The sequence below is a fragment of the Lissotriton helveticus genome, chromosome 8 (genome assembly GCF_964261635.1).
Source record: "Lissotriton helveticus chromosome 8, aLisHel1.1, whole genome shotgun sequence".
Classification (NCBI taxonomy): domain Eukaryota; kingdom Metazoa; phylum Chordata; class Amphibia; order Caudata; family Salamandridae; genus Lissotriton; species Lissotriton helveticus.
Window position 1 is genome coordinate 1,564,201,478 of NC_136069.1, and position 12,013 is coordinate 1,564,213,490.

General features: G+C 46.5%; 1 long non-coding RNA gene across 1 annotated transcript in view; it reads left to right on the forward strand.

The window, feature by feature from the left end:
- The first annotated feature begins 2,386 nt into the window (after positions 1-2,386).
- The window catches only part of LOC144772058 (uncharacterized), a 37,855-nt gene continuing 28,228 nt past the window's right edge, over positions 2,387-12,013 (forward strand). The window contains exon 1 of the long non-coding RNA XR_013599624.1: positions 2,387-2,497. This is a non-coding gene — a long non-coding RNA (uncharacterized LOC144772058). The remainder of the gene's footprint in view (positions 2,498-12,013) is intronic.

Below are 12,013 nucleotides of genomic sequence, written 5' to 3' on the forward strand. Positions count from 1 at the left end.
ACAAGACACGTTTGTCTAGGTTCCAAGAACTGTCAAGCAGTGACATCCTGTGACATAGCAATTTTCTGCCAATTTACCAAAACTATTTACTTCTTATTGCACACATAGTAAATGTAAACACAATTTAGGAGTAGGGCCAGTTGCAATCCCTGGATCCAACAATGATTGCTCAGTCCCTGAAGCAACACCCTGTGTCTGACAAGCAGGGACCATATCTCAGATCATGTACTAATGTCATGGACAGAGACTATAGAGTTTGTGTCAGTCGTTCACTACCATCGCAGACTGCTGATCCTTCACAAACTTTGCAGCTGCATACAGATCTGTTCTACTTTACATGTTATTGTTTTTCTGTATGTTCGGTAGGACATACTGGTTTTTTTTCAGTACCGTGAGAAAGTCAGTGTGAGCATCAGAGCCCCTGAAGGACCCAACCTGATATCTGCCACTCATGGGTGTGTGAGGCTTTGCACAGGCTGCTACAGGTCTTTACAGGGCTGCACTCTGTTCAGTTACAGTTCTCGAGTCAGTGCCTCTCTGGAGAGTGTTATCACCTCTTTGGGACTGCACTGGTTTCCTGACTGCTCTAGCAGAAGGAGAAGAGCAGACAGAACAACGTGTAGTCCCCGTTACACCTGCTTCTATCAGCACAGATATCTTTTCCGGTTTACTTGCTTCTGACACCTTCCTATCTCCAGTGCATTCCTTTAAGACCCCAAACGTTTTGTCATCTGAAAATGTCAGTTCTAAACAGAGCTAGTAGGTCACTGGAAACGAAAAACACATAAGTCGCGGCTTTAATAAACTTTACATTTATATACTAATCACTCAAGTTTATTATTCTTATCTCTTTGCGGCACATGCTTTGGGCGAATTTGTCAATTTTCTGTTGCATTTTTATCTACATGTATGAATGCATGTATGTATGTATATATTAATGCCTGCATGTATGTATGTACGCACTGCTATTTACATAGCAGAAGACGGGAAGCAAAGGAGCATTCTCGATAGGATATTGGAATGTCCTGGGATTGGATACATCCTGCCCAAAAATACATAGGGTGGGATTGTGTGTATACAAAGTGATTTCTATAGCCAGAACCTAGCTGCACAGTAACAAAGCTCTGAAGTAAAGGGGTGGGAACATATAAGGAGGGAAGAGGGATGAGAGGCAGGTGCGGCGCTGCCTTATCCCAGCTGCTTTCAGGGGTGAAGAATCTGCCATGAAGAGGCCTTAGACATGTTTGTTTCCTGCAACATCCGGTGTTTCTTCAAAGTGTCAAACGCCAGTCAACTTCCTTTGATTTAGGGCTGTGAAGCCTTTCTTTATCTGTGATGCTGTTGACGCGAGAGAGTGTGAAAAGAGGAAGCTGGAGCATGGAAAGCTTTTTGGTACACTTGTAAATAAAAACATTGGCTCACTTTGCATTTGTCTAAATAAGACATTATCATGGTCCTATAGTCAAACCATAATACATCAAGCATTTGCAATGCAACAGGTCTCGAATTTGCTTTATGTGTTATGAAAACCTGCAAATGGTGCGTAAACACGCACTTTGTACTTATAGTCCCTGTTTACAAGAAGCAAGGCTGGCAGTGAAAAAGGCGCGTTTGCTGGCTGCCTTGCTTCCCATAAGCCACGACTATAAGTGCAAAGCGCGTGTTTACAATGCCAACAGGTCAAACTGTCACAAATGCGAGACCTGTCGCATTGCAAGCGCTTGTTGAAAGTACGGAAGTGATTTTGGTGCAACTGACACTCTGTACTCTGCTTCGCCCTGAACTGCTTTCTACCCTGCTCCGTTCAGATCAGATTAGCAGCATTAACAATGTCGGCGAACTAAATAAAAACAATCTCAATGTGCAGACAAATTACATGGGCAACTCAGCACATGGCGAATTGTCAACAAAAGAGTGGGAAAGAGGGAAGAGGACATTTAAAGGGAAAGAATCACAAGGGCAGATAAAAAGGAACCCAAATCTCAGTGCAACTTTTTTGAGGTGGCCACGGCCGCGTGGGCCGGCACTGACTGTCTGCCGAGGCCCGTTGCGGCCGCGGCAGCCTCTGTGACTGTAGGGCGGCGGCGGTGCTCTTTATCGTGATCATCATCACAGTCACTTCACTTTCCCAGCCAGCTATCTGAAGTAAAGTTAGCACTAACCTGAGCAATGCATGGCATTATAAATATATAAATACTGTAAACTTGCTGCTGCGGTATTGTTAACGCCCCCCCCCTTCTCAGCCTCGCTCACTAGTCCACCAGGGCCGTCAATCCAGTGGTAGCGTGCGCGGCGCGCGCGAGCGCAACCAATGACGGCCCAGTAAGGACATTTTTGGCCAACCCTCGCCGCACCGTAGCAGTGTGACGCATTACGCAATCACTGCCCCTCGTCATGTCGAGAAGTTGGAGGGGTGCGTGGAGACCAACCATTTTCTTCTTCTTGCCTGGCCAGGCTGCGCACTTGATGGAATAACTATAAAATATTTAATTTCAAGGTGAGCTGGTCTGAGTGTGACCGTCCGTCCAAGGACCAATTATCATTGCACCCGACGGCACCAAGAAGAAGGTGTGCGTGTGCCTTACATGCCTTGCAGGCTGTCTGTGTGTGCACCGTGCACGTTGGTGAATATGAATGTGTGCGTGGCATAGGAAGTTTCTTCGGGCTGTTACTGTAACCGTTTCTTCTCTCCAAAGGTACATCACGCTCAGTTTAATGCCAACGCTGCTAATTAATTAAAAGGTACCTTTCGAGCGACCGGCTCTGACTGGATTGTGCATTCTGTTACTGTACCATGAGGTGCTGAAACCCCCCTCTCAGTTCTGATGAAATCCCGCCCATGAATATTTGGTAATTTGACTTGTACATCAGCACAGACTGTTACTCTGATATACATTTGTTACACCTGCTCCAAAACACTTAGGGGCAGATTTATGAAGGCCTTGCGCCGCCAGTGCGTCACTTTTTCCCATGTTAAAAATGACTCACCGGCGGCGCAAGGCCTTCATAAATCTGCCCCTTACACTTTAGAAACATAATGAGGAGACATCTCTTCGAGGCGCACACAGTGGGAACTTACCTGTGGCTTTCCTCATAAACCATCCTGTTTAACTGCGTATTTAAACACAATCTAGGACTAAAACAGGCAATCAGTTGGGGGCTCCAGTGTAGCACATAGTTGTTGAGCGACCAGGAAAGCGTGCGTCCTCCTACCTTATAATAATTAGTGATCTCACACGTCTAAAGAGACCCTGAGCTACCTTCAAATGTGAGCTCCCTTCTTGGAGTCACTGTATCGTGAGCTGGCAGTTATATTGCACTAACTCCTATTTCAGCTGCGTCAAAACTCCCTGCTAAGGGGATAACTTGCCCCTGCCGGGGCCTCCAGACAGAAGGCTGCTCGGAGCTCCGTTCCATAAAGTAGTTATAGGGAGAAATCCTGCTTAGCAAACTTTTTGTGCCGGCTCCCTCCTACCTTCCACGAGTTCCCTCTCTAATCTTAGAGGAACACCCCTGGGTTTAACTGTCGCCCTCATTACAGCGTTCTTCTTCCTAGGTCCCGCCAAAAACGAGCTTCCTTCAAGGGCCATTTTGAGATGAACTCCCACAGGTCAGTCTACGTCTCCCCTTCACACTTCAACGGAGGGGTGCACCCCTCGTCAGCTGCACTGGGGGGCAGGAGGGGCAAGGACACTCTTACTTACCTGTTCCAACAAAGCACCCAGACTCGTTTTGCACTCATGAGTCTGCCGCCACAGACATTTGCACCAGTTGTAGTCCTTTTAGAGTGTCTCATTGCTGATTGCTTAAATGGGTGCATGTAACTTGCATGATATAGGTAACTGTTAGCAGCAATACTACGTGTCTCTCCTTGGAGACTCGTACATCTTTCAAGTGCTCACCGTCCTTTTTCCCCAGCAATACCCCCCCACCCCCCAAGGGGCGGCAATCTGAAGGGTAGCCCCGGGCGCCACAAGCTCTAGCTACGCCCCTGGCGCCGTCTGATTTAAAAGAGGGAAGGATATGTGGCACCTGTTTTCACCTATTTCTAAAATACGCAGGCGATGTGCCTAGCTGACAAGATTGCTGAACTGCAAACAGAAGGAATCGCATTAAAGATATCTTTATGGGACTGATAATACAAATCAGCAACGCCCAAGCCAATCTCTATGATTTGATAGCCTAGGCTCTGTGAGGTCATAGGGGGGTTAAGGAGGTGTGGTGTCTGCCGTGACTGGCAGTTGTTAGAAGCACTGTGCTATCTTTGGCTGAGTAAGACAGATGGGGCCATATTATCAAGAACGGCGATAACATTATCATCGCTTTAGCGGCAAGAAACTGCCGCTAAAGCAGCGATAAGGGACTTAATAATATGCCTTTGAGAATTTCCATAGAATCCCAGGCTCTGGTGTGAAGGACATCAAACGTGGGCTTCTATGGGAATTCTCAAGGACATATTCTCAAGCCCCTTATTGCTGTTTTAGCGGCAGTTTCCAGACGCTAAAGCGGCGATAATGTTATCGCCATTCTTGATAATATGGCCCCATATGGTGTTACAGTCCAACGTAAAAGCAGAGCACGCATTTCACCTGAATCCCGAGTAACTGCAGCAGGAAAACATTTCTCGTGTTGTCCCCCATACAAGCAGGCAGCAACCAGGGGGCATTCCTTCCCTGCATGACACTCTTCACAAGGCTCAAAAGCCGCTGACTGACATGAGCAAAGATCTGAGTTTAGATTCCACCCTGACATGCGCATCTATCAAGTTAATTGTATATAGCTTGATGTTGCGCCTGCTAGTTTTTAAGTGCAGCCAAACATGTAACAGATTTAATGGAGGATTCATTACTTGCGAATACAAGCTCTACGATGTGCATGACTGCGAGTGAAGCAAGCGTCATCTTAATAAATAAGTATTTGGCGCCCGTGTGCATAAAAGGTATTGCGTGGCTACAAATAAAGCGGGTGCCATGTTAATAAATAAGTAGTCCACCCTACATAAAGACCTACTGTGTAAAGAAATTTTAATTGGCTGGGGCTCCTGGTCTAAAAACAGAAGTAATGTATTGGGAGCACCAACAATTAAGGAGACAGGAAATAAAAGTGATGCACATGAGAACCAATGGGAAGCGGCAGGCGGGATTACACTCAGTAGGAGTGATTACAGCAGGTCTTGCAAATAGCATGCGCGTTGATGCTGGACCTAAAAGGTATACTGTGTGTGTCGCCTATGAGATCGATAACATGTTTTCAGTTTTAAATTTATCTTGTTTTGACTTAAAATCAGTGATAGATAGCTGGTCCATGACAATCCCTTTATGGGAACACACATTTTTGGCACCTATTTAGTGGTGCGCCAACATAAACGTGTGTAAACCAATTTTGCAAAAGGCGTATCTTCAAGGGGGAGTGGGGTGTATGGATTGGGGCACCCCTAAAAATTTCAGTTGGGTCATAGCCCACCAGTGAGTGTCAGGTGCAGTTGTAAGCTGCTCTGATGTACCATGTGTGAGGGTAGGTGCATCCTAGCATGTGAAGTACAGTCAGCGGGGCTTTAAGTGGGTTCTGATAAAAACCGACTTTAAAGCGGGTCTATATGGGAGTCCTATATCCATGGCCTTAAATGTCCCAACCAAAGCACTGACTGATTTTTGCACAATTACAGCAATGTAGTTCAAGTTTACATTCCACATTTTCACTACACAATGCATTCTTATTTTACAAGGGAATTTGCATTTTTCAGATGGTGTGTTTCAGTAATTTTCTTCATGCAACATATGACTCTTGTATAGCTCATGTTGTGAGATGAGTCTCTTCTAGGTACCTGTACAGGTGTTTATGACGTGTTACGGCTGAGAGCTCTGGACCTGAGGCTGAAGGCAGTGCAGATTTCTCACAGAGTTTGGCAGTGTGTCCATAAGATATTCAGGGGCAAATTTACAAGCCCCTTGCGACACTTTTGCGCTGCAGTTGTGTCACTTTTTGTGATGCAGCAGCGGCGTAAACAATGCGCCACATTGCAGCCCATTTACATTGTGACGAATCTAAGGAGATGCGTCACGTTGTTAAGCCCTGCATTACATTATACCTGCGTCAGGTATAATGCATGCAGGGTGGGCGTTCCAACGTAAAAAAGCCATGTAGAAGTGACGCAGTTAAATCTACAAGATTTCACAGCACCACTTCTAGGCTGCCACTGCGTCAAAACCCTATGCCTGCTTGGAGCAGGTGTAAGGAGTGACACAATGTATTGGGAATAGGCATCCCTGTGCATTGCTGGAGTTGCGTTGTTCTTTCCAAATGACTCCAGCAATGCGTGACTTTTGTGGAAACAGATGCATCAGAATTTCTGACGCATCAGTCAATACTTGTGCCATGGTGAACAGTATGGTAAATACGGTGCATCTACGTGGTGCAACGGTTTTGCATGGAGGCGCAGGGAAACTGACGCACCCATACAGATGCGCAGTTTCTTGTAAATCTGCCTCTGACTTTATGCACGTCCAATCCTTAGCCTCTCTGTAGAGCAAACAGAGTGATAGTCACATGTGTTCCAAATGTAATTGTGGAAAAGTGTGTGGAGGAAATTCACTACCTACAGGTGAGTGGGTGGGTTGTGGGTGTGCAATGATGGTGAAGTGGTGGAGATGAAATCAAGCACATGCAGAAGGAGAGAGTGTAAAGACGGTGTTGAAGAGGAAAGAAATGTGTGAGGTATTCAGATGGAGCATTTCAAAAAGGTCTAAAGAGAAGAAGTGCATAAGTGTTTAACAGAGTGGGATACTGAAAAGGAAAATGGCATGTGAGGAAAACAGGAGTGATCGAGATACTCTGAAGATCACTACCACATACTCAGACCTCAGTAATGTTTAATTTGCAGTTTCATATTTTTGGGAAATGAAACACTTTCAATTCTAATTATTCACAAAAGATGATGGTTGTTACTGTTAGAGGGTGTGTGGAATCTACATCATTTTCTTTTGCATAAATATTCAACATTGTTGACAAAATGCGCAAAATGATGCATAGTTACAAAACATTTAAAACTGTGATTTGTTTCTATATTTTAGAGCATAATGCAATCCAAGTGTCCAGTTTGAAAACGAGGATGCAATTTACGCTAGAAAATTAACACAAACACCCCAAGCGCTGCATAAAGCATTCACTCATGTACTCATATGTGTTCTGGTGAACTAAGTATTGAGGACTGTTGACAGTGATGGTTGGTAGTGTATGTGGGATGACGAGTTGCCTAAACCATGTTGGGGTTGGGTGGGCGAGCTTCAGAGGTGGAAGTAGCCAATGAATGAATGAATGAATGAAATAGAGTTTATATAGCGCATAACGACCCGGAGGCCTCGTAGCGCTTATAAGATGACAGGCAGATGTATAACAGGATTGTTATGTAGTGCTAAAAAGATGAGTTTTGAGCAGTCTACGGAAGATTTGCAAGTTGGGTTCCCTACGAAGAGTAGGGGGGAGAGAATTCCAACAGCTGGAGGCATTCAGAGAGAAGGAGCGACTGCCCCATCTGGATCTGCGTACTTTTCTAGTAGTAGCAAGAAAGGCATTGCTGGAGCGAAGACTCCTGGAAGGTAAATAGGGAACCGCCATAGACTGAATAACGCGGGGACCAATTTTCCGAATAGCACCATGAGCCAGGCACATTGCTTTAAAATGTATCCTGGAATGGACAGGGAGCCAGTGGAGTGTATCCAAAGCAGAACACGCTGACTACCTCCGTGGGATCTGGAGAAGAAGGCGGGCGGCGCAATTCTGGATTACTTCGAGTTTTTTAGTTGTAGCCACGGGGGCGCCCAGGTATAGGGCATTCCCGTAGTCAAGCTGTGATAGAATAAGGGCGTGCAACATTATCCTGCGAGCCTGGAAGGGGAGTAGAGGCAATATTTTCCGTAACATCCTCATCAGGCCAAAGAAGGTGGCTGAAAGCTTAGTAGCTTGATGGCTGAAACCAAGCGAATTCTCCAACCAAATGCCAAGGCTCTTGATCTGCTGTTTGGGGACAGGCGGATTGCCGAGACAAGTCGGCCAGGAGAGTATGGCCGAGGATGGAGAGGGTTTGCCCGGGAACATTAGATCTGTCTTGTCCCCATTTAGCTTGAGATGAGATAGTTCCATCCATTCGGCAACTACCTCTAGGCAAATGCCCAGAGCGCCAGATGAACCTTCCGGGTGGTTCAGTGAAACCACTAGTTGGGTATCATCTGCGTAGGTGATAATTTGGATGCCGAACGGGAGTAAAATCTCAGCTAGTGGGGCCATATAGGTGTTAAATAGCGTGGGACTCAGGGTAGAACTCTGTGGAACCCCACAGCTAAGAGGCCAGGGACTAGATGATGCCGTATCCTCGATGACCTGGAAACAACGGTCCTCCAAAAAGGAGTTAAACCAGGCCAGCACCAAATGCCTTCTTCCAGATTTTGTAAGTGCTCCAGCAAGATGGTATGATCAACAGTGTCGAAAGCGGCACTGACATCGAGCAAAATAATTGCTGCTGAACCACCATGATCTACTAATCTCCTTGCTTCTTCCGTCACTGCCAATAAAGCAGTCTCTGTCCCATACTTAGAGCGAAACCCTGTCTGAGACTCGTGGAGAAGATTATTTGATTCCAGGTATTGGACTAAGGAGGAGTAAATGTGCTTCTCAACCAGTTTACTAAGCCAAGGGAGAAGGGAAATGGGTCTGAAGTTGGCCAAGTTGGAGGAATCTAGGTTTTTTTTTTTTTTTAAAAGAGCTCTGACCTGGGCACATTTCCAGGTTAAAGGTACCCTTCCTATAGTAATGGAAGCATTTAAGACCTTTAAAATTACTGGACAAACGACTTCTATGACTGGAGCGAGGCGGTGTGGGGAGGCAGGATCCATAGGTGAGCCATAGGTGACCCTCAAAATAAGTGTGTTCGAAATTTTCTCATTTAGCAAGGGAAACTCAGCTAGGGAGCACTGTAAATTGAAGCAGGGCCTTTCAGTGCTAGAGGCTGACGGATCTCTCTGTGGGGGGGGGGGTGGGGGGGGGGGCTTGGGATATTAAATGAATTTTTTGGTGGAAATATTTATCCAAATTGTCACAGCGGGCTTGGGCATCTTCTGGATTGAGGATTTTGTGCGGTGGGGAGATGAGGGATTTAGCAATGCGAAATATTTCTTTAGGGGAATTTGCTGCTGTGCTGATCTTTTCATTGTAGAAGGAGGATTGAGCGATATTAATCAGCCTTGTAAATTCTTATCGCCTTTCTATACTCGTTTTTCTTGTCGGATGCTAAATTCTGTCTACTTTCAAGTCTCCTGCAACTTTGTTTGAGTTCTTTTAGTTTAATGGAATACCAAGGGACTAGCTTGGATTTAGGAATCTTGCGGGAACGTTTTTTTGGGAGTAAGATGTCAAGTGAACTTTGAATCCAGGAATTAAAATTGTTTGCATTTTCCGGGTTTGGGTCAGTGCAGGGAGTAGTGGCGGCCAAGTTTGTGGACCAAGTGCTAAATGAAAGGTTTGCCCATCGCCTTTCCATTCTTGGGAAGGAATTCTCCACAGAGGGAGAGACAGCAATCTTCCAAACAGCGGCGTAGCTAGGAGGGGGGCGGACGGGGCGGTCCGTCCCAGGCGGCACTATTTTAGGGGCGGCGGCTGCGCAGCACTGGTGGTCCGTTAGAGGGCACAGCGAGGAAGGCCTCTTGCTCTCGGCCTGTGAGACCCAGGCTGCCCAGGGCAGCGAAGTCAGGCCTGGCGCCAGCGTCCCGGAATAGCAGCCGCCCCACCCTTGAGCAGGCCCTCTGGGGGCAGGTCCAGGGAGTTTATACCTGAAGAGAAGACCAAAGCCTGCAAATTAACCGGCGGGGCAGATTCCCGCTCCCCCACTGCATGTCTTTTCTACTCCCGCCATTGTGTGTGCCACTCAGCGAAGCAGGGTCAGCGCCGGAATAAAGATTGGTGCTCGGCTGCCTGGCAGCACCGCTGTCCGCACCTGCTGCACATCCGAGTGAGAGTTCTGCAGCCACTGACGACACATCATGAAGTAACACCGATTGCAGCGGGACTGGTACAAGCAGAATCGTGGCTGCCCTGCTTTCCCCGTCCATCATCTAACCGCACTACGCAGACACCAGCGTTAACAAGACGGAATAAAGTGGAGACAACAGCTGCACCCAGAAGAAACATCAAGATAAAGAGCAGGACGGTGAGTCTCCGACAGTGAAGGCGGTCTCATTGTAAAAAGTATGGACAAACGCCCCGTCACTATTGCCAGCTACACTGCTAGCATATTGGGGCCTGAAATAATCAAGCCATAAGTTTCGGTCGACAATATTTGGAGGGCTCTCACGGCGCCCTCCCCTGTCCCATTTAAAAATATCCCAAAAGAGTTTGGGGTTTTTAGCCTTGCACGCCATTTTAAGGTCCTGCCACCTACTCTCTTCCCAATCCTTTTTTGCTATATGTTGTTTATGCCTATAGTTTGCACGGGCCAGCTTTATTTTGCTAAAATCTTTAGTCTTTATTGCATGGCCCAGCTCTCCCCTAGCTTGGCGGCAGGAGCCATCATACCAGCTCTCCGCTTTTCTAATTTGGGTTCTATTACCTAAGCTAGGTATACAAAAATGTTTTCAGTTTGGCAAAAAACTTATCGTGAGCCTCAATTAAGAGTTTATGGGAAGAAGGTCCACAGAAGGTGGCCTCCTCCATAGCAGCTAATGCCCCTTCCAGATCTACCTCGATGTCAGAAATGATTTTCTGATGCCCCATAACTTGGCACCACTTAAGATGACGCTCGTCGTTTGACAATACCAAATCAGGGAGAATAGTTCCCCCAGTGGCCTCATCCACTTTATGTAGTCCCAGATTAAACACCGAAGTCAGGGGATTGTGGTCACTCTCAATACGAGCTAATACCTCCATATCAAGAAGAGTAGACCACAACTTAAGTGGGACAAGTAAATAATCAATGTTACTTGCCCTTACACCATTATCGAAAGTTTCCTTTCCCATCTTATCTGACAATGTACGCCCGTTGGCAGCCCTCAACTGATTCCCCACACAGAGGCCCTTCATCTGTATTGCGGCCTCTGTCCATTTTTTTATAGGTTTAATACCAAGTTGAGGAACTCCCCACCTACCATCCTCCTCCTCTGTTAGGTGCGTATCATCCAGACCAACGGGTTCGAACCTGGTGTTAAAATCCCCTGCAATCAATGGCAGTATATTGGGGGGAGTTGCCTGCAGTAATATATCCAACCCTGTTACAACATCAGATTTCTTGCCACCTGGAAGCCCCCTTGCATAAACATTATAAATATCAATTTTTAAATTTTCTGGGAAGCTGAGCCTAACGGCAAGAATATCACACTCGTCACAGGGAGCATCTGGGTATGGCATTTAAGACTCTGCCTAACCCATATCACCAGGCCCCCCATAGGACGCCCCTGACGTTTTTTAACAGGCGGAACAAAGAAATTCAGATAGCCCACTTTAAACACAGGTTCAACTGCCCAAATCTCCTGAAACAGGCAAACATCAAATCGATCAATGAATTCCAGCCAATCAGGCGAGTTAAGTTTGGTCCCCACTCCCGCCACGTTCCATGAAATAAGAGATGTCTGGCATACTGGCCCATTAAAAATTGAAATCGGATCTCCCTGTACAAGAGAGTCACTAGGGCCTTGGTATGCAGAAATCTGACTCTCCAACGGCCGAACGTCTTTATTCACCTCTACATTTACGACACATATAGCATTTTGGCCACCATCGTCCTCCCCTACATTCCTACTGCCCTGGGCGGACACTAGCCCTAGCTTCAAATCTACGACCTCCCTATTGCCCCCAACTCTGCTACACAAAACGGACCTTAGGTGTGCATGATGTCAATCGCAATCCCCCAACCCCGACAGAGCCTGGAATCTATTAAACAACCTTACATTCCCCAATGGGCAGGGGTTTGGTACAGTATCCTGTGCAAAAATGTCCTTCTCAAAGGAAACTGGGGGGCCATAAAAGTAAG